We start from the raw sequence: 20520 nt of genomic DNA on the forward strand, positions 1-20520 counted from the left end.
GTTTTAAAAAAAAAAGTTAATTAGAACCAAATGTGAAATCAACCTGAAGCTTATTACTAAATATTTTCAATATCTCAACATTCTCAGATTACTGATGATAAATGAGATGCGGCATCCTAGTAAAATGAAAAATTTACAGCCAGCAGTAGGTTTTCCTTCAATACAAACAGTATAATTAATCCAGATTAGATTTTAATACAACAGTAAGCCTTTGCTATCTGTTAGGCTTTTTTTTTTTTTTAAAGATTTTATTTATTTGACAGAGAGAGAGAGCGCGAGAGAGAACACAAGCAGGGGGAGTGGGAGAGGGAGAAGCAGGCTTCCCGCGGAGCAGGGAGCCCGATGCGGGGCTCGATCCCAGGACCCTGGGACCATGACCTGAGCCGAAGGCAGACGGTTAACGACTGAGCCACCCAGGCGCCTAGTTAGTTTTTAATTTTGGGGGTATTTTCACCAATCTTATTTAATGAATAAAACATAGTGATTAAAATTAATTTTAAGTAGCACTGTATTTCACTTGAAAATAAAAGTTTGAGAGTATGGCCAGAAATAGAATACATCCAATTACAAATAGTCTAAACAGATAAAAACTTTTCTTTAAAATTTCAAATGAAATCAAGTTAGGTTGAAAATCATGGATAAATCATCTAGATAAGGATTTTGAGGATTAGGTAGTGTCAAATGAGAAAAACAATGTAGTAACAAGTTTGATGTCTTTTATTGAAGGGAAACAATCCATCTATTGGGGGAGCATACTACCTAACAAACAGTAGAACACTCTTTTCAGGGGATTTTGGACAGGAGCAGGTTGTACAGAGCATTAGAAGCAGTAAGATGGTAGCAGTAGGATTGGCTAGGAGGCCAGGGATTTCCTTGTAAGGCTAACAGGTCCTGTGTTTTAGGGTAAGGTAACCTAGCTAAAGCTGAGTTGAAGGATTGTGATTGGTGTATGCTAGGTTTCCCTAGCAGGTGTTTTCCATAAGCTCTGGCTGATTTACGTTTAGGTTTGTGATGCGGGCCTGGCCACTGAGGTGGCCTCAGTTTTGTGGATCCCAGTATACAAATTAACTTTATCAGTACTTAACTAAAAAATAAATACTTTGAATTAATATTACTTTCCAACAATAGATATAATCTTTGTTGCTTCAATAACAATGTAAAAAAGTCCAAAGGAAACATACTGTGATTTAGACCAGATATGGATCATTGTTTTACCAATACTGGATTTGATTATTTAAATATATCTATGTGAGAATTCTTTAGTAAATTAATAAATTCTTTTATTAAAGAATTGTAAGTTAGGAGTGATGGGAATGCTGTACATAGTGGTTCTGAAGGATCTGATCTATATAGTATCTAAGTAAATGGAGGCACTATGTGAGACTTTTTTTTTTCTCAATATTTATTTATTAGAGTGTATATGCTCTAATAAAGGGGGGAGGGGCAGGAGGAGAGGGAGAATGAGTTTTAAGCAGACTCCATGGTGATTGTAGAGCCCATGTGGGGCTTAACCTCAGGACCTGAGATCATGACCTGAGCCTAAACCAACAGTCAGATGCCTAACTCACTGTGCCAGTTTTTGATACACAGTATTTGGTACCTGTTGATTTTTTTCACTGCACAAAAGCAGTAATTTTAACACACGGCACTAAAAGAATGAAAGTAAGAAACATTTCACTACATCTAAAAAAACCTTAACGAATTTGACTTATTTGGTGTTGAAGAAATGTGACAGTTTCAGAGATATCCCATCATCAAAACATATTAAATCCTAAAAGTTAACGATTAATAATGAGATTGGTCTTTACCCTATATATACTTGGTAAGAGAACAGTATGATACAGGTTCTCCACCTTACAAAAAGACCCGTACAAAAATGGAGAATCTTGGGTGCTACAATACTTGAAATTCAGCTCTCCGAGAATACTTTCAACAAAACCCCCTGAGATTTAAGATATAATTAGATAGTCACAGATTTTTGTGAATTTAACTTTTCCTTATTTTCCTTCTTTCTATTCTGCAATAATGGAGAGAAGGAGATTACCCTGGAGCATTTTAGGGATAAGGCTTAATTCCTACTCCTGGCTTGGATAGGGCTATAATTAGGGACAAAAGGTAAGGACATCGGAGACTACACGGAAAGGCGTGCAGGAAGAAGCGGGAAGAAAAATGTCAAAGGCAAAACTATTCTTAAGGAAACAAGGAATAAGGAGGATATTTTTTTTCTTCCCCCTCTTTGCTCAAGCACTAGAAGATCTACTCTTGAGCATAGAATTCAGGCTACCACCATTATGGTGGTTCAGTTTTACACAACTTGATTGCCATTTCTATACTTGCTAACTTGAAATTTAGTCACTATAACATTGTTCACATATGATAGTGCATTCTGCCTTCCAAAAAAGCCTCCTTATTTATGGCTTTTAAAAACATCCATTTATAATATGGGACTGCTTTTGATGTAGGTTGAGGCAGAATCAAAGAGACTCATACAGTTTGTCAGTCAGTGATATTTGCGTCTAACTAGGCCAAGTGGAAGTTTCTCCCTAAGTGAAGGTTTAGGCTGAAGAATGTTAATGTAATAGAGACCTATTGATATAATTACACCCATCTTCCTAAAAAAATATAATGAATGCCTTTTATATGCAAGGCATTGAGCTAGATGCTGAAGATACATAAATGAAAGACCCAGATGTCACCTTTAAGAAAGTCTTTTAATTGGGAAGACCATTAAGGATCAGACAATCACAGTAATGTGATGACATAAATGCATCTTTTCTATCCTGCTAACTAGGCAAGTATACAACCTCACAGAATACAGAAGAAGAATACAATTCTTTTTTTCCTTATACTTTTGTTCCTAAAGCAAGTCTGTACCCTGTTAAGTTTTCATAAGGGTTTTAATTTCTGGTACTTAATTTAGCTGGGGGTGCTCAGGGCAAGTTTCTATATGGAAGAGAGCTGTCTTTAAAGAAATGAAAGAAAGGCATAGCTGGTGGGGGGCGGGGGAAAGGAGGAAGCTTCCTAGGCAGAGGGAACAACGCAAAGACTTAGAGAACTTGACCTGGTAAGTTTTGGAAACCACAGGTTTGGCAAGTACTTTGGATTGCAGTTGGGGAGTAGAGGAGGGCAGAGGAAAGAATGAATGAGAAGAGACAAAACAGTTGAAAGACAAGGCTGGATATATTGAGGGCCTTAACATGCCATGGTAATGAGTTCAGATTTTATTCTGAAGGGTATGGGATGGGAGAATTGAATTTTAACATAAAGTCTTGACCAGACTTTAATCACAAGAAGATAACTATGTGATAGCAGTATGGAAGATGTAACTGAAGTGTGTGTTAGAGTGGAGACTAGAAGCAAAGAGACCACTTGGGATGCTATTGAATAGTTGAGATGTGATTGTGAGAAAGACCTAGAATAGTTGCAGTACTTGCACTAAAGACCATAGTATGTTTAGTGTATTTACTGGGTAGAGTTTATGTTAAAAATTTTTCTGAGGATCCTCCAGTTATTTTTATTAGAATATTATAATAAAATCATGTGTAAAAAAACATTCCAATAAGCTATAACATTGTAATAAAAATAGGTTAAGACCTAATACTTGGTATTAACTCTTTATGCTCTCACCTCTTGAAGAACCTTAAAACTAAAGTTTATAAAATGTAGAAAAATATAAACTAATAAAATTAATATCTGTGTGTAACCTGCGTGCTACTTAAGTTTTTTTACTTTTTACAAATTGCCTCTTGAAACGTAAATACAGAACTAACTGCCACAATTTAGGTTCTTCTAAATTTGGAATGTCTGTACTAACTGGTTGTGTTCCATATATGATGACCAGTTTTCTTTACTAAACCTTTAAGAGACCTTTGTTCATTCTTTCACTGATGTTATTTGGCTTTCACATGGCCAGAAAGAAGTGTTTATTATCTATTTCTTTTCTCATTTGCCTAAGAGAGTGCTGTTACACAGTACCAACAAGATCATAAACCTAAACACAACACAAGGCTCTGGAATCACATGGCAGTATTTAGTTATAGGTGGCAATTATGGTGATTTAGACTATGATTGTATTAGGGATTAATGAAATAAATCACAAAATGGGAAAAAATCTGGTAAAGAATTCAAAGATTCTAGTTTGAGAAACACTGATGTAGAGGTTATAAAAAACCTTTTGTCACATACCTAAAGTCATATTTGTTGAGTCTTGACTTTGTGACTCTGAGTAGAGTCAAGAAATGGTAGGCAGGTAGGACAGGTAAGTAACTTGACTCTAAAGTTAAAGTAAAGTGGGGGGGAAGGGCTTAGGTGCATTTTAAGGTTCATTCCTATTCTGGAGCTAAAAACATAGTATCTACTGGGAAAGTAATTCTGTCTCCAGGTCAGCCCACAAAGGGCTGTTCTCTAAATCCAACCTCTCTGTGTTTCATGTTACTATGAGAAAATACTCCTTAGAATTTCCAGTTGATACAGCAGGAATGAGCTCTGCCCATCAGAATGAGGCATCCTACCTTTCTGTTTTGTTAGTGAGAAATTCTCCTACCTTCAAGTAACAGGAATTTATTATTTCCTGTAACTTAGGGCAAGAACTCAAGCAGAGCAGGAATAATTGGACTGAGGGTAAAATCATATTGGGTGGTCAGATAAAAGCTTTAGAAAGTTGGAGATTGGTGGCCAAGGAATCTGTATATTTAACCTTAGATGTCACTCTGTGGTTTAGGTCGGCTCTGGGACCCCCTTCTTTTCTTTTTTAGTGCCAGATTGGTTCACCCATGTTCCTCTCTCCTGCCATTACCAGTTGCTTCCTAACAGAAACCAACAAGCTTTCTTTTCTATCCTGCTAACTAGGCAAGTATACAACCTCACAGAATACAGAAGAAGAATACAATTCTTTTTTTCCTTATACTTTTGTTCCTAAAGCAAGTCTGTACCCTGTTAAGTTTTCATAAGGGTTTTAATTTCTGGTGATAGTATGTTAGTATTTATATATGATTATAAGCAAGCTCCTGGTAGTATGAAGGTCAGCAAGAGAGTAGTTGCAGTGATACAAAGAACTCTCATTTGATCCTGGTTTCCTTCCTGTCATCACTTCCAAGCCCCCACTCAACAGATCAGACTCAATAGAAAAAAATCACAAGATTCAACTGTACTTTAAAGGAAAATTAGAAATGGTTTCTGTAATACTCTTGATATAACAAATTAGTATAAATTCAGTGACTTAAGACAACAGTTATCTTAGATATTTGGAGCTCGGAAGTCTGAAATGGGTCCTACTGGTGTAAAATCAAGGTTATAAGCAGGATTGGTTCCTTTCTGGAGGTTTGGGGCAGAATCTCTGTTCTTGCCCTTTCCAGCTTTAAGAGGCTGCTAGCACCGTGGCTCATGATCCCCTTCCATCTTCAAAGCCAGAAATGGCTGGTTGAATCTTTCTCATATCACGTCACTCTGACACACTTGCCGGCCTCCTTTCATTTATAAGGATCTTTGTGATTATATTGGGCCCGCATGGATAATCCAGGAAAATCTACCCATGTGAAGGCCAGAGGATTAGCTACCTTAATTCCATCCACAATCTTAATTCCCCCTTGCTATGTAACATAATATATTCATGGGTTCCAGGGACTGAGATACAGACATCTTCGGTGGGGGTGGAAGATCAAGGGGAGACATTATTCTGGCTACCACAGCTATTTATAATTCTTTGGGTACTCTTGAGTTTAAGAGCAACTTTTTTCCTTCCATCAGTTCTCATTTTATTCATTCAAAATATATTTGACTACCTCCTCAAAATATCAAGTGTGAAATGGTATAGAAATTTAAATATACTAAGGATTAGAAACTTGTCAACTAAATTTTGTCACTGATGAGTCAGAATTTTATTGAGATAGTGTTGACAGAATTTAAATTTAAGCACATTGGGGAGTGAATGGAAAGTGAAAAAATGCAGAGCTTGGTCATGATAGGAAGTTAGAAGATAGGGAATTAGCTTAGAGTAATTCAGGGTCAAAGGAGGGTTATTATTTTTTTTTAGAATGGGAGAGATTGAGTATATTTATAGTCTAGAGGAAATCGTGAGAGAGATGAGATACAGAACAGAGATGAATAGATGGAGTCATTTTCCTCACAAGATGTGACTGTAGGTCAAAAATAAGAGTATTTGATTTTGAACAATGGGGAAACAGACAGTAGAAGGAATAAGATTAGAATGGGTAAAAATGAAGATAATTTTAAGTAAGAGGCAGAAAGTTGACCATTAATACTCAATTTTTTCAACTTAATTAATTGGAAGGAGTGCTTTATCTATTCATCTGTTGAGGAACGCTCAGGTTGCTTCTGTATCTTGGCTCTTGTAAATAATGCTACAATAAATAAAGGGTTGCATAATCTTTTCAAATTAGTGTTTTCATTTTCTTGGGTAAATACCCAGAAGTGGAATTACTGAGTCATACGGTATTTCTGTTTTTAATTTTTGGAGAAATCTCCATACTGTTTTCCATAGTTGTTACACCAGTTTACATTTCCACCAAGAAAGCATGAGGGTTACCTTTTTTCCACATCTTTGTCAATGCTTATTATTTCTTGTCTTTTGATACTAGCCATTCTGACCACTTTGAAGTAATAGCTCATTGTGGTTTTAAATTTGCATTTCCCTGATGATTATTGATGTTGAGCATCTTTTCATGTGTCTGTTGGCCATCTGTATGTCTTCTTTGGAAAAATGTCTATTCAGGTCCTCTATTTTTAAATTGTATTATTATCGGGGCACCTGGGTGGCTCAGTTGTTAAGCGTCTGCCTTTGGCTCAGGTCATGATCCCAGGGTCCTGGGATCGAGCCCCGCATCGGGCTCCCTGCTCTGCAGGAAGCCTGCTACTCCCTCTCCCACTCCCCCTGCTTGTGTTCCCTCTCACGCTGTGGCTCTCTCTGTCAAATAAATAAATAAAATCTTAAGTTGTATGAGTTTTTTAAGTATATTTTGGATATTAGCCCCTTAGCACATATGTCATTTGTAAATGTCTTCTCCCATTCTGTAGGTTGCCTTTTTGTTGTGTTGGTGGTTTCCTTTGCTCTACAAAAGCTTTTTAGTTTGATGTAGTACAAATTGTTTATTTTTGCTTTTGTTTCCCTTGCCTGAGGAGACATATCCAGAAAAATATTGCTTAAGTCCAAGAGTTTACTGCCTATGGTTTCTTTTAGGAGTTTTGTGATTTCAGGTCTTACATTTAGGTCTTTAATCCATTTTGCATTTATTTGTATAATGTAAGAAAGTGGTCTTAGTTGCATTCTTTTGCATTTAGCTATCCAGTTTTCTCAACACCATTTACTGAGGAGACTGTTTTTTCCCCAATGTGTATTTTTGCCTTCTTTGTTGTAGATAATTGACCATGTAACTGTGGATTTATTTCTGGGCTCTCTATTCTGCTCTATTGATTTCTGTGTTTTTGTGCCAGTACCATACTATTTTGATTACTATATCTTTGTAGTACAGTTTGAAATCTGGATTGTCAATACTTCCAGCTTTGTTCTTTCTCAGAATTGCTTTGGCTATTTGAGGTCTTTTGTCATTACACTCAAATTTAAGAATTATTTGTTCTAGTTCTGTTAACAGTACTAATGGTATTTTGATAGGGATCGCATTGAATCTGTAGGTTGCTTTGGGTAGTATGGAAGTTTTAACAATATTCTTCCAATCCATGATCACAGAACATCTTTCATTTGTGTCGTCTCCAGTTTCTTTCCTGATGTCTTATAGTTTGTAGGGTACAGTTCTTTTGCCTCCTTGGTTACATTTATTCCTAGGTAATTCTTTTTTGATGCAGTTGTCAATGGGATTGTTTTCTTAATTTCTCTTTCTTGTAGTTTGTTCTTAGTGTATAGAAATGCAACAGATTTCTGTATATTGGTTCTTTATTTAGAAAATTTACTGAATCCATTCATTGGTTCTAATAGTTTTTTGGTGGAGTCTTTAGGGTTTCCCATATATGGTATCATGTCACCTGCAAATAGTGAAAGTTTTACTTCTTTACCAATTGGGATGCCTTTTATTTCTTTTTCTTGTCTGATTGCTGTGGCTAAGACTTCTAGTACTATGTTGAATAAATGTGGTGAGTGGACATCCTTGTCTTGTTCCTGATTTTAGAGGAATGCTTTTAGCTTTTCACTGCTGAGTATGATGTTAGCTGTGGATTTGTCCTATATGGCCTTTATTATGTTGAAGTACATTCTTTCTAAACCCACTTTGTAGAGAGGTTTTATAATGAACAGTTGTTGAGTTTTGTGCAGGGCTTTTTCTGCATTTTTGGAGATGATCATATGATTGTTATCCTTCATTTTGTTAATGTAGTGTATCACATTGGTTGATTTGAAGGTGTTGAATTATCCTTGCATCGCCAAAATAAATCCCATTTGATTGTGGTGAATGATCCTTTTAACATATTGTTGAATTTGGTTTGCTGAATTTTGTTGAGGATTTTTGCATCTCCTTTCATCAGGGATATTGGTATATAATTTTCTTTTTTTGCAGTGTCTTTGGTTTTGATATCAGGATAATCCTGGCTTCACAGAATAAATTTGGAAGCATTCCTTCCTCATCTATTTTTTGGAATAGTTTGAGAAGGATAGGTATCAGTTCTCTAAATGTTTGGTAGAATTCACCTCTGAACCTGTCTGGTCCTATACTTTTGTTTGTTGGGAGTTGTTTTTTTTTTTTTTTTTTAAAGATTTTATTTATTTATTTGAGAGAGAGAGAATGACAGAGAGAGAACACCTGAGAGGGGATAGGGTCAGAGGACGAAGCAGACTCCCTGCCGAGCAGGAAGCCCGATGCGGGACCCGATCCAGGGACTCCAGGATCATGACCTGAGCCGAAGGCAGTTGCTTAACCAACTGAGCCACCCAGGCGCCCTGTTGGGAGTTTTTTGATTACTGATTCCATTTTGGTACTAGTAATCAGTCTGTTCAGATCTAATTCTTCCTGATTCAGTCTCCAGATTTTGTATGTTTCTAGGAATTTATCTATTTCTTCTAGGTTGTCCAAATCTCATATTCCTTTGTATTTCTGTGTCAGTTGTAACATCTCCTCCTTTGTTTCTGGTATTTTTTTAGAGGGAGGGGGGAAGGGCAGAAGGAAAGGGAGAAAGAGAATCTTAAGCAGGCTCCACACCTAGCACAGAGCCTGATGTGGAGCTCAATCTCACAACCCTGAGATCATGACCTGAGTCAAAATCAAGAGTTGGACACTTAACCCACTGAGCCATCCAAGCTCAATTCTTTCTCTTCTTTTGTTGATGAGTCTGGCTAAAGGTTTATCAATTTTGTTTTTTCAAAGAACCAGCTCTTTCTTTATAATTAATTGATCTACTATCATTACCATGTGCTTGCTTTTATAGGTGGAATTTTTTCCTTTTATAAAGTTTTCTTCTAGTTATGGCCTTTCCATTTTTGCTTATGGACTTCCCTTTAATATTTCTTGTAAGGCTGGTTTAACAGTGCTGAACTTTGTTTATCTGGGAAACTTTTTCTCTCTCCTTCAATTCTGAATGATAACCTTGCCCAGTATTCTTGGTTGTAGATTTTTTCCTTTGAGCACTTTGAATAGATCATGCCACTCTCTTCTGGCTTGTAAACTTCCTGCTGACAAATTAGGTGATAGCCTTATGGTGTTTCCCTTGTATGTAACTATTTGCTCTTGCTGCTTTTAAGATTCTTTATCTTTAATTTTGGACATTTTAATTATTATATATCTTGGTGTGGACTGCCTTGGGCTCACTTATTTGGGGCTCTCTGTGTAGCCTAGACCAGGATGTCTGTTTTCATCCCCTTAAATAACTTACGGAGGTTTTTAGCTATTTTCTCAAATAAGTTTTCTGCCCTTTTCTCTTCTCCTTCTGGGACCCTATAATATGAGTGTTAGTATGCTTGATGTTGTCCCAGAAGTCCCTTAACCTATCCTTATTATTTGTTTTTTAATTTTCTTTTGTTTTTACTATTAGGCTTGGGTGCTTTCCATTACCCTGTCTTCCAGATCACTGCTCCATTCTTCTGCATTCTCTAATCTCCTATTGATTCTCTCTAGTGTATTTTTCATTTCAGCTATTGTATTCTTCAGCTCTGATTCTTTTTTATATTTTCTCTCTCTTTGTTGAAGTTCTCACTGAGCTCGTATGCTTCTCTCAAATCTGGTTAACATCTTAATGACCGTTACCTTGTACTCTTTATCAGATAGATTCCTTATCTCTTTCATAGTTCTCTTTCTGAGGTTTTGTCTTGTTCTTTTGTTTGGAACATACTCTTCTGTCTCCTGATTTTGTCTGACTCTGTATTGTTTCTGTATATGGGTAGGTCAGGTCTCCTGATGTTGAAAGTAACGGCCTTATGTAGAAGGTGTCCCATGGGGCCCAGTATCACAGTCCTCTGTGGTCACCAGAACCAGGTACTTCCAACGGTATCTCCTGTCTGGGCTGCATGCACCTTCCTGTTGTGACTGGGCATGATTGCTGCAGGCATACTGGTGGGCAGATCTGGCCTCCAGCCTAGGTAGCTGCAGTGATTAGCCATGACTACTGTGGGCATACTGGTGGGCAGGGCTGGACCCCTGTGCAGCTAAGAGATCTGGCTGTAGTGGGTGTGCTGGTGGATGGGTTTAGCTCCCAGTGTAGCTGGCTAAGAGTCTTAGCTACAACTGCTGTGGGCATGCTGGTGGGTGAGGCTAGCACCACCCCCCTCCCTGGGGCAGGAGTTGCTCTGGAGGTGCACTGCCCTGGGCTGGGGCTGCCCACCATGTGTGGTGGGGTGAAAGTTGCTTTGGGGAAACACTGGTTAAAATTGAGGCTGCTGAGGCACCTGGCTGGCTCAGTTGGTGGAGCATGTGACTCTTGATCTTGGGGTTGTGAGTTTCAGCCTCATATTGGGTGTAGAGATTAGCCCAATAAAATCTTAAAAGCAAAACAAAACAGGGTCTTTGCCAGGTGTGGTGCTGAATGGGCTAGACAGGTTTACAGGGGAATGCTGGGGTAGGGCAAGTGGTGTTATCAGGACAGATGGAGAGTGTCAGAATTGGCTCCCACAACCATCTGGCCAGCTAAGCTGAAAGAAGCAAGAAAAATGGTGCCCACAAGCATTTCCCTGACCCTTCAGCACATACCCTAAAATTAGTAAATTTCCTTCATGTATAACCCAGGTGCTTTTCAAACTGCTGCCTCTGTGTTGGATCTCAGACCAAGTGATACAGTGCTCTGACCCTTTGAGTGGAGTCTTGGTTTCTTATAGCCTTTTGGCTCTCTTGGAGTTAAGGTAAGCCCCGCTGATTTTCAGAGGCAGATTTTATGGGGGTTTCTTTTCTTTGTGCAGGTGCCGAGCCAGAGGCGCCTGATGTGGGCCTTGATTCCCCTTGCTTCTTAGAGAGGACCTCCATTCCTGTGATATCCCTCCTGCTTGTGGGTTGCTGTACCAGGGGTTTGGTTCCTGACTGAGTCTCTGCCCCTTCTACCCTTCTGAATGTGGCTTTTTCTTTATTATCTCTAGCTGTGGAAAAGCTGTTCTGCTAGTCTTCAGGTTGTTTTCAGAGGGACTTGCATTAAATGTAGTTGCAGCCTTGGTGTGTCCCTTGAGGGAGGTGAGCTCAGGATCCTTCTACTCTTCCATCTTCCTTGCAATTGGTACCTTTTGTAGTGTAAAATCAACCGCACTTCTCAAAAATTAATACTCCCATCCCAAGAAACCCAAATGGCAGAATAAAAGTTTATATGCCACATGAGAGGGAGTACAGAAAGAAGTGAGAGTGGCATTTTAAATTTAATTAAGATTCATTCAGCAGATATTTATTGAGCAACTACTATGCATTAGCTTCTGAGCGTGGGCTTGTGGAAAACTTAGATGATCTATTTTCATACTTTTTTTCCAAGAGTCCTTAAGTCTACAAAACAAACTGCCTGAGTTGGAGGCCGAAGCCTTGCCCATTCAGAATCTTTATCACCTCCCTCTATCTCCAATCCCATACCCACTCAGGATACCTCAGATGGTTCTGTGAGTATCCCTAGTGTTCACTGAATGGAGTCTGAAAAACTGATGGTTTAATGAATATTAATACCAAAGCCTCATCATTATAGTCATGTGAGGAACAAATAATATGAAATATATTAGAGATAAGTATAAAGATAGGTACTCAGATGAAGAGAATCTGGGCTAACAACAGATATGTGATAAAGACATGAGAATTTCAGTTGCTTGACATCTCAGTATAAACCAGCAATGTGCTAGGGCTGCCCAAAGAACCTACACAGTTTTACTCTGAAAGATGGAAATATGTGGTCCAGAACAAAGCAGTTGCTTTTTCCACATCTCCATTGGTCAAACCACAGTTTAAAAAAATTTTTTATGGCTTTATTGAAGTACAACTGACATACAATACATTGCATGTATTTAAAGTGTACAGTTTGGTAATTTACATGTATATACCCATGAAACAATCACCAAAATCAAGATAATAAACATATGCATCACTACAAGTGTCTGTGTACTTCTTTGTAAACCCTTTCTGTTGTTCCCCTAACCCCTCTCCCCTTTATCCACAGGAAGCTATTGATCCGTTTTCTGTCCTATAGACTAATTTGCATTTTCTACAATTTTAAATAGAATCAAACAGTATGTCCTCTGACTTTTTTTACTCAGCGTAATTATTTTGAGATTTGCCTATGTTGTGTCACTCAATAATTCATTACTTTTTTATTGTTGAGTAGTAGTCTTTGTATGGGTATGCCACAATTTCCATATCCATTTACCCATCAGTGGACATTCTGGTTGTTTCCACTTTTTGTCTGTAACAAATACTCCCTTTTTTTAAAAACTCTATTTATTTATTTGGCAGAGAGTGAGAGAGCACAAGCAAGGAGGAGTGGCAGAGGGAGGGAGAAGCAGGCTTCCCGCTGAGCAGGGAGCCTGACACGGGGCTCGATCCCAGGGCCCTGGGATCATGACCTGAGCCGAAGGCAGACGCCCAACCAACTAAGCCACCCAGGCGCCTCTGTAACAAATACTCTTGTACGAGTGTTTGTATGGACATAGGTTTTCATTTCTTTTAGGTAAATAGCTAGGAGTGGAATAGTTGGATCATTTGATAAGTATATGTTTTTGTTTTTGTTTTGTTTTTTTTTTTAAAGATTTTATTTATTTATTTGAGACAGAGAGAATGAGAGACAGAAGAGCATGAGAGGGAGGAGGGTCAGAGGGAGAAGCAGACTCCCTGCCGAGCAGGGAGCCTGATGCGGGACTCGATCCAGGGACTCCAGGATCATGACCTGAGCCGAAGGCAGTCGCTTAACCAACTGAGCCACCCAGGCGCCCTGATAAGTATATGTTTAACATTTTAAGAAACTGCCAAGCTGTTTTCCAAGTGGTTGTACTATTTTACATTCTCCCCAGCTGTGTATGAGAATTCCAATTCCTCCTGACTTGTTATGACTAGTCTTTTCAATCAGCCATGCTAATAGGTATGTAGTGGTATATCTCATTGTCATTTTAATTTGCATTTACCTAGTGACTAAAGATGTTCAACATGTTTTCATGTACTGCTTTACCATCTATATTTCTTCCTTGAAGAAAGGTCTCTATATTTTTCCCATTGTTTATCGAGTTCCTTTTGTTTGTATTTATTTACAGGTGATACAAATTAAGCATTTACACCAGCCTTAGAAAAATTTTAAAAAGTCATAACAAGGTAACATATACATGGAGGAATATGAAAAAGGCATGAAGGACTCAACTCATATTGGCTGGTGCCTAAGTCACTTCCAAAACTAAGTGTGCAGACAGTAGTATGCTAGAGTTGGCTTAAGCTGCCTTATGAGTGCCAATTTAAAAATTTTTAGAAATTCTGCAGGCTATTAAACACAGCCGTTATTAAAAATTAATTATAGGGGCGCCTGGGTGGCTCAGTTGGTTAAGCAACTGCCTTTGGCTCAGGTCATGATCTTGGAGTCCCGGGATCGAGTCCCGCATCGGACTCCCTGCTCAGCAGGGAGTCTGCTTCTCACTCTGATCCTCCCCCTCTCATGCTGTCTCCCATTCTCTCTCTCAGATAAATAAATAAAAAATCTTTAAAAAAAAATTATATAAGCTGACAATTATGTTAAAATTCAATATATCAGTCTCAGTAAAACTCAAAATTCACTCCCTCATTTTTACTATTTTCCATGTTTTTGTGGTTATGTCTATCATATCCATATAGTAGAAATCCCGTATTATAGTTTGATAATTACACATCTCCTTCCAGTTCTGTGTTCTGTGATGTCCTGTGGTAGCTTGAAACGAGCCAGTGGGAGTATTTACCACCCCCAGATTTGCAGACACCACAATCAAAACTTTTTTTTTTTTCCTGGTGAGTTGTCAAACATTTACCAGCTCACCAGTAATGACAAAGACCTTCAAACTGCACTGACTTACTCTCCATGATGAATAATTGAAGCTTTAGTCACATGGAGAACTCCCTTTTGTGAAACAATTCAAGAACAGATCAATATTTTTGCTGCAGAATAAAGCTTACAAAACCTATTTTCCTTGCTGCTCAGGTTTTTTTTTTTTTTCTCATTTCCAAGTACCCTGAGGTTGAGAATGCCAAAGTCTACTGGATAAGGGAGCATGCCAATACATTATTTCTGTGGTGACATGTAAAAAATACAAAGTATTTTATTTGAAGTAGAACTAGAAGGGCTGTTAAATATTAAAAATTGTAATGGACAAAAAAATAGGAAAGGCAAACAGCTCTGTATAACCAAATTTCTATTCATGTAAGAGTAGAGGAAACTAGACTAAAATGAGAGGGAGCAAATGATGATACAAGAGGAATGTTTGGTCTAAACACCCAATCAGCTTTCTAAAGGTGGACAAAGCATTTTTGTTTTAAGTCTAAACTTACTAAAGATGCTGGATATTATTAGAAATGTAAAGTTACAGATGCAGTATACTAGAGCAGTCCAGAGATAATCAAACTATGGGGGACAAGTTCGTAGTGCAAAAGATAGAGCTAATGCTATGGTTGAGTGTCCATTATGATTTAATTTTAAAAACAACTAGGAGAAACTAAGCATTTTAAAAGGAAAACAAACCATCTTAAAGTTCATAGTCTAAATTAAAAAGGCATATACATTTAAAATATAAAAGAAACATATACCATGAACCTTTTTTTTAAAGATTTGAGAGAGAGAGAGTACATGTGGGGGGGGGGGGGCAGAAGGAGAGGGAATCCCAAGGAGACTCCCCCCTGAGCACAGAGCCTGACGTGGGGCTCGATCTCATGACCCTGAGATCATGACCTGAGACGAAACCAAGAGTTGGAGGCTTAACTGACTGAGCCATCCACATGCCCTGATCATCATGCATATGACTTTCAGTAAGACACTTATGTCTCACATGAAATTCAAATAGAAGTTAAGATGTTTGCCTGATTTTTAGTAAGATACTAGTACCCTAAAGTACTAATAGTGGTAACTGTTTAGAGTGATGCGTACTGAAGAATATCAGTTTAGTATTAAATTAGAGGGAACAAATAATCCTTAAATCATTCAATGCCCATATAATCACTTTACTAATGGACAAAATAGATGGAACTTTCATCAAATCAGCAGGTACAGGCTTTATTTTTTAAATTAAAAATGAGGAAATATATATCCCCAAGGAGGTAACTTCTTTCTCTCTCAAAACTTAAAATTTTATAAAGGAGATTGAATCATCTCACATGAAAATAAGAATATATGGAACTAATAGATGTAATAGAGAACTGCCTGCTGAACACTTCCACAATTACAATGAAATAAATCACTGTTTTCTCCCTAACCTTTGTCCTGATCTCCTAAATCAGTTCCTCTCCTGACTGATTTAAGTGGGACTCTATTTTCTAGTCACCAGGATTCATTTTTTTCTTTCACCCTTCTCATTCCTTACCAGTCTCCATTTTTACATCTTTGGATCTTCAAATGCATATTACACCTTAAATTTTATAACATACATTTAAAAAAGATTCTTGTCATTATATTTGTATAACCACTCTGTGAGTTAAGCAAAAGTTATTAGCATTTCATCATTCTACTAAAGGCCTCCACAGTGATGGGCATGTAAATAAGCAGAATCAGACAGGTTAAATGACTTGCCCAAGTTGACAGGACCAGTAATTACAAGTCCTGTGATTCTAATGTCAGCATTGTTTTCATTACACTATGATGCCTGTCATCAACAACTCCTATTTGGTCCATTACTAGATTACCAGTGGAGGTCTCTGCCTCTGTTCCTACTTCTTCAGTCTATTTTGCATGTCACTATCAGATTAAACACAGCTTTTATTAAAAGACACCACAATGAAGAAATTTCCAATGGCTTCCTATATAGAGAATACAAATCAGAACTTTATCTCTGCTTTTACATGTGAAATCTCTAATCAAACTGGGCTCCTCATGTTCCTTCAAATATTGTGGGGTGCCTGGCTGGCTCAACTGGTTAAGTGTCCACCCTTGGCTCAGGTATTATCTCCAGGTCCTGGGGTCAAGCCCCACGTCGGGCTCTCCACTCATCGGGGAGTCTGCTTCTCCCTCCCCCTCGGCCCCACCCTCCAGCTTGTGTTCTCTAATAAATAAATTTAAAAATATCTTTCAAATATATCATAACTTTCCTGAGACTATGCCTTTGCTTCTAGCAGTGTTTCCCTTCCTTGAGTTACAAATCCCTGAGTAACAGTTATTGCAGGGACCTGGACATAAATAATGTGTGTGTGTGTGTATATATACACACACACTATTATGTTTATTACATATTTATAGTTTATATGCTAAACATGTACAACTACTACCTTGTGGATTTTGATAAGAGAGGCAGGGGCATCCAGTAAAATTCTTGACATTAAAAATGAGTCTTCAGGGGGCACCTGGGTGGCTCAGTTGGGTGGCAGCCTTCAGCTCGGGTTGTGATCCCAGGGCTCCCTGCTCAGCTTCTCCCTCTCCCTCTGCCTGTCGCTCTGCCTAATTGTGCTTTCTATCTCTCTGTCAAATAAATAAAATCTTAAAAAAAAAAAATGAGTCTTTGAGGCACCTGGCTGGCTCAGTTGGTAGAGCATAAAACTCTTGATTTTGGGGTTCTGAGTTCAAGCCCCACATTGGGTGTAGAGATTATTTAAAAAATAAGAAAAACTTTTTAAAAATGAGTCGTCTGCAGTTCCACTTCTGGTAATGAAGAACTATGTGGGTTTTGATCATGCTTTAGCTGAGAACAACTAGAAGAGTGAACCAAGAAAAAGAAAAACACATTTCTTTAAAGGCACTGAAAAGCTGCCAAACTGGTGAAGATTGCAGGACCAAGATCTAGGAGAGGGAGACATGTTGGAGAGATGCTTGAAAATCTGGGGCCTCCTTTCTGCTGGACGCATCGGTCTTTTCCAAAAACAACTGAGAAGGTAAACAGATTTTTGCAAGCTCACGGGCCTAGGAGAGGGGGCAGGGAGGTTGAAAAACTGGAGTTGAGGGCTCACCAAGGAAGAGATAAACATCTCAGCCTTTCATTTGAGATCCTGAAGGGCTGTACCCTAGCAGTCAAAGTGAACTGAAAATAGATCAGAACTGGCAGGGATTGAATCCTATCTGGCCCTAACTGGACTGTAGTGATCTGAGTCTGCTAAAAGCCCCAGTTGAGCTGCCTAACGGAAGCAAAAGAAATCCTTTCTAGAGGAAAGTACTGCTATCAAGAGCTTCAAAATACTTCTGCAATCTTTTATATATAATATCCAGCACACAGAAAAAATAATCAGGTATATGAGAAGGTACGACAAAAGCAGAGAAGCAACAGATCATAGAAACAAACCCAACGGGGATTATGAAACAAAGACTTTAAAATGCTGTTTAAAATGCTCAGGAACTTATAATCTAAGAATAAGAATGTGTGTAGAGAATGAAAACACAAATGGAAATTCTATTGTTCAAAGATTGCTAACATTAAAAACCCAGTGGATGGACTTAATAGCCAATTATACAGAGCTAAAGACAAAATGAGGGAACTGGATGAAGTTCAGAAGAAAATATTCAGATTTACAGAAACAAAAGGATGAAAATATGGAAAAAATTTTTTAAAAAGTGGAAGAGACTTATGGTATAGAATAAAAAAGAAGTTTAATATAGTTATAATTAAGACCGAAAAGGAGAGGAATGAGAAAATATAACAAAGTGATACTGAAGAGATGTCTAAAGTAAGTAAAAGGCATCATGCCTTGGATTCAAGAAACACTGTAAACTAGAAAAAGGCAAAAACCACACCTAAGCACATCATAGTAAAACTGCTGAAAACCAAAGAGAAAAATTTTAAGCATCCAGAGGAAAAAGACAAATTATCAAATGAATGACAGTAAGACCACTGCTTTGCAACCAAAATGAGCTATCTTTAGAGTACCAAAGGAAAATATCAACTTAGAATTTACGTTCAAACAATATAACTTTCAAATATTGAGGCAAAATAAAGACATTTTCAAACAAACAGAAACAGAATTTGTCACCAGCATTTTTGCCTTATAAGAAAGAGTGGACCTTGGGCAGAGAAATGATCTCAGATGGATGCTCTCAGATTATGGAAGAGATGAGCAATGAGAAGGAAAAATATATAGGTAAATCTCAATAAATAGTAACTTTACAAAACAATGCTAATATATTGTGATGTTAAAAACATACAGATTTAAAAACGTAACAACACGGTAACTGAGAAGAGAAGGTAAACAGACTTAAAGTGGTCCAAGCTGTTCCCATTGTCCAGGAAGTGGATAAAATACTAATATATCCTAGGCTTTTAAAAATCAAGGATGTACGTTCTAATTTCCACAGGAATTAAGAATATTAAAAGAACATAAAACCAAAAAGCTAAACAAAAGGAAACAATGAAATTAAAAAAACAAAACTTGAAAAATCCCCAAGAAAGTAGAGAAAAAAGAATGAAGAACAGGTGAGACAAAAACAGCTGGATGGCAGCTTTAAAGCCAATCTATCAGTAATTACATTAAATGCAAACTGATTATCCCAATTCAAAGACAAAGACTGTCTTGGACTTATAAAGGTATACTTTTAACGTGTTTCAAGAGACAAATCTTAAATGGAATGCAGAAAAGCTTAAAGTAAAAAGATGTGTATCATGCAAAAACTAACAAAGATGGTGTGATTATGCTAAATCCAAGTAGATTTTAAGCAAGAAGCAATACAAGAGATAAAAAGTTCACAGGCGCCTGGCCGGCTTAGTTGGTAGAGCACGGGACTCTTGATTTCAGGGTCATGAGTTCAAGCCCCATGTTGGTCATAGAAAAAAAAAAGTTCATGTGTCCAAGAGTCCTAACAGGAAACAAATGATACACTCAGGATCATTTAAAAGTTTACTTACAAAGGGACTAATTACAAATATGTGTGTGTAGGGTATAAGAGAATTACAAGGATAGACTCTTAAGAGGAAAAAATCAGAACCAGGAAGGAGAGAGAATTGTGAAGAGTTCACTTTGAGAGAGGCACTGACCTAAGGTCGAGGTATACATCCAGTTCCAGGTAGCCTCTACTGGAGGGAGCCAAAGGGAATAAATATGCTTACCTCATTCTTTACCACTATGCAATCTCCTCCCATCAGCTACAAATCATGGGGTGGTGTCATTCAGTCCTGAAACCATAAACATCAGCCACCCCAGAAGTCTTCATATATGGTATGGGAGAAAAGAAACAAGTTCCAAAACAGTCTCATAAAACTGCTTTTTAAGCTGGTCATGAGGCCTGGATTCATAAACATAGTTCTCTTTCACTATCCATTCTTAGTTTCTCTCACTTTTTGCTTGTACCTCACCTGAATGGGATTTTTTTTCTTTTTTAAGATTTTATTTATTTGAGAGAGAAGGAGGAGGAGCAAAGGGAGAGAGAGTGGAGAGAAGAGCAGAGGGAGAGGGGGAGAGAGTATCCTAAGCTGACTTCATGCTGAGCGTGGAGCCTGAGGCAGGACTCGATCTCACGACCCTGAGATCATGACCTGAGCTGAAATCAAGAGTCAGATGCTTAACAGACTGAGCCACCCAGGTACACCCTGATAGGATTTTTTACCAGGTGGGGTGCTCCAACGTTCATTCTTTTTTTTTTTTTAAAGATTTTTTTTTTTTTTTTGACAGAGACAGCGAGAGAGGGAACACAAGCAGGGGAAGTGGGAGAGGAGAAGTAGGCTTCCCGCCGAGCAGGGAGCCCGATGCGGGGCTTGATCCCAGGACCCTGAGATCATGACCTGAGCTGAAGGCAGTCGCTTAACCAACTGAGCCACCCAGGCACCCTCCAACATTCATTCTTACTAGTCCCAGTGGAAGTCCTTTTTGGGTTACCCTAGTTTTTTATTGGACTACTGGCTGAGAATACAAACAATTTCAGAGAATACTCTTACATTCCATATATAGTCCTATTTATTCCACTGTATAGCAGTGATGCAATTTCCCCGTTAAAAGGGATCCCAGGGCACCTAGGTGTTGCAGTCAGTTAAGCATCCGA

Source organism: Mirounga leonina, unplaced genomic scaffold (assembly GCF_011800145.1).
Source record: "Mirounga leonina isolate KUSES-001 unplaced genomic scaffold, KU_Mleo_1.0 Mir_357, whole genome shotgun sequence".
Classification (NCBI taxonomy): Eukaryota; Metazoa; Chordata; class Mammalia; order Carnivora; family Phocidae; genus Mirounga; species Mirounga leonina.